Source organism: Octopus bimaculoides, chromosome 11 (genome assembly GCF_001194135.2).
Source record: "Octopus bimaculoides isolate UCB-OBI-ISO-001 chromosome 11, ASM119413v2, whole genome shotgun sequence".
Lineage (NCBI taxonomy): Eukaryota > Metazoa > Mollusca > Cephalopoda > Octopoda > Octopodidae > Octopus > Octopus bimaculoides.
This window is the reverse complement of record NC_068991.1, coordinates 73,445,508-73,449,268: the sequence shown is the minus strand read 5'-3', so window position 1 is coordinate 73,449,268 and position 3,761 is coordinate 73,445,508.

The following is a 3,761-nucleotide window of genomic DNA, read 5'->3' as shown; positions in this document are numbered from 1 at the left end:
GTAGAACATCTCCTCCAGCTGGTTTATCGACACACATCTGTGTCGATAAGCCAGCTGGAGGAGATGTTGTGTATCGATAAGCCAGCTGGAGGAGATGTTCTCCTGGGGCTAAAAGCAACAGTAACATCCACCCTTAGGGGTCAGCCACATTTAAATGGCAAATATACTTCACTTTATCGTGCAGTTACTGTTAATACCTCGTTCAGAGATTTAACATTGCTTATATATACATATTTATATGTATATATATACATATATACACACATACATATACATAGATATGTATACACCAATATATATACATGGATGGATGGATTTATTTATGTGTATCTGAAGATATATATGCATGTAAAACATTGCCTATATACTGAAATACACAAATATGCGCACGCAGAAGCAGACAGACACAACATCTCCTGCAGCTGGCTTATCGACACAGATGTGTGTCGATAAACCAGCTGGAGGAGATGTTCTCCTGGGGCTAAAAGCAACAGTAACATCCCATGATATATATGTTTAAGTGTGGGGTACAGATTTGTTTCCACTGCATGGTAACTTTTCGTGATCTCGAGTCGAGTCCCATATATTTTAGGGAAAATTGGGCTGACAGAAACTATAGAAGTCCGTGTGGGCAGATTGAAGCTGTAACTGAAAACGTACAGCCTTGTCAAACACTGTGGAATGCGATATGTTTTTGTATGTCATACAAAAATAGGTAAGCAAATATTCTTCAGAGGAACGAATCGAACTATTTTGGGATCAACCTCTAATTTGGCTCTCTTTGACTCAATTAGTTATTTGGAAACATTCCAAGCAATATCTGTTCAATCATTTGATTCCTCTTTGCTAACAAGAGATCAATCAGCGTTTCCGTTTTAATCAACCTGCTTTCAGTCAATATTTATATCAACACAACTCTTCACACTTAACAAACAAGCAATGTGTTTGTTCTGAACAAACTCTCCAACTTACATTCTATTATACTCTTGTTGTTTCCATTCTATTCTTTTTACCACTTTTTTTTTATTATATGTTTAAATCTAAATTTATACAGCATCACCAATCGACTTTCAAACGTTGTTTTGAAGGCCATTTCACTTATTTTGGAGTTTGGCACGTCTTTTAACATACGAAATTTCCTGATGAATGGACAGGAGATCGCTTGTGATATTTGGGCGACCATTTTTACGCACACACACATACGCACATGCACTAGATACACAAGCACTAGCGAATGCATACGAATAGTTGGGTACGAGCCTGTATATCTATCTATCTATCTATCTATCTATCTATCTATCTATCTATCTATCTATGAATATATATATACATATATATACATATATATATATATGTGTGTGTGTGTGTGTGTGTGTGTGTGTGTGTGTGTGTTTAGTTAGATACTGATGTAGTTATATATGCAGAACGTGTTTAAGCTGTCTTCGTAATTTAATTTTGAAGTGATGTATATTTAATGTATTTAGCAGCTAATCTTTACTTAGAAGCTCAACATTCCATACAAACAGACACACACACACACACACACACACACACACACACATACACACACACAGACACATACACTGAGGACAATCATGTTGGACGGCAATAAATCCTGATGCTGCATTTCGCTGTGTTGTGAATACTATTGGCGACATTGTTGTAACTTTCGGTTTTGAATCTAATATCACACCAAAGTCACCTCTGGTTTTCCTCCTTCGGTGGTGGTGGGTTGAGGGGGCCATGAAATAAAGCACAATCAGACGGTCAAGGCTAGAAATGCCATTGATCACAGATGTATATGAGATCGTATCAGGACACAACAATGATAACATAAGCATGTTATTTATTTGTAAACATCGTGTATTTCTCATACACGAGTTCAGTATTAAGTATGTTTGTCTTCTTTCCATGGTGTCCTCTCCTTTATCCAATTGTGTCCTCTCCTTTATCTGCATTTCAATTATTGGCTGCGCAAAATAAATCGTTTTTAGTTTTAACTTGTAGTTTTTTCAGTCTTTCAGTCATTGGACACTGGCCATGCTGTGGCACCGCCTCGAAGGATTTTGGTCAAATAAACCAACACCGGTACTTATGTGCCTTTTATTTTCTATTTATTCTTTTGTGGCGAGGGGTCGTTTACTTATTCTGTCCGTTTCTTTTGCCGAACTGCTATGATATGTGGATGTAAACGATCCATCACCACTTGTCTAGAGGTGGGAAGGGGAAAAATCAATAACACAAAGTCACTAACATGGACACACACACATACACACACACACACACACACACACACACACATATATATATATATATATATATGGTGAGTTTCCAACCAAATTATCTCACAAGGTAGGGCTATAGTAGGGCACTGAACCTGAACCACGTCCTTCCAAAGCCTGGCTCTATCTACTTAAACTCTTCACACCCCTGATCATATTGCATCCTGCAACAAACTCATTTTATATCGCTTTGGGATCTGCAAAGTAATTGCATGTAATATAAAAGTGTCCTGGAAATGTTTAAGTGACTTGTTATATTTGCCTAAGAGAGAAGAGTTTGTATTTCACTCTGCGCATGTTTACAAAAGTCGTGTGTTTTAAATAAATAATACATTGAGAATCCAACCTCCTCTTCACAAATATATTTAGAGATCAGTATTTTCATTAATCATAGATTAATGAAAATACAGATATAACAATAGCATAACACACGGTTATTTCAATGATTAATTTGTTAGCCTGTGACCTACTTGATTAAGGATGAAAACAAATATTTTCTCAAGATTAAAACAATTAAGATTTTGTTTGCATAAGAGAAGGAAATAATGTAAATTTATTTTAGGAACATGTTAATAATATCTTATTTGTATTCGTCAATATTTATAATGATGTGTTTATAAAGAGTTATTTTACCATAAATATTAAAGTAAGATAAGTTAAACGAAAGGGGATTTAATGGATTGTGAAATTCATAAAAAAGAGATGGTGTATAATCTAAACAGAGAAAACCACTAAATAATACATAAGATAAAAAGAATAGCCGTCACTTGCAAGCGAGGCTGATCCGAATACATGCGTCTTATTTTCACTAATTTCGTTAGGGCCTTTGGAAACATACTGTCAGACGTACTTTACTTAGTGCAGTAAAACAATGGGGTGGGAAGAACAGCTGAAGAGTGTGAAAGCTGCAACATCACTCGGCTATGAGAAATGCTGTAAAGTAATATCAGGTAGCTTGCTTCAGAACGCAACGTGCCATATCTTAGTGTGCGCATCTAAGCAACTAAGGTGTTTAAATAAGAAGATAGACCCAGTACATTGAAGGAAATGTATTATGTCGTTGTGAGATGTTGGAAAATTTGAAATTTTTACGTTCGATATCTCTCAAAGATAAGGAGTCTATACATACAAATACAAATATACATACATATACACATACATAGACGCATATCGCTGACCACTACACATTTTTTCTCTCCTTGTTTCTTTCTGTGTTCCTTTCTGTTGAAGAGCGTAGGCCCGAAACGTTAAAGACTTTCTCTATTCTCGAGCGTTATACTAATACATCCATTTGTTATTTACACCACCTGTCTTCGTCTGTTGTTTTTTCGTGAATTCTCCCTATACATACATACATACATACGTATATACGTACGTACGTGCGCACCTACGTATGTTTGGATGTTTTCATGTATGTGTGTATATATATATGTACGTATATATATATATATATATATATATATATATATATATATATAT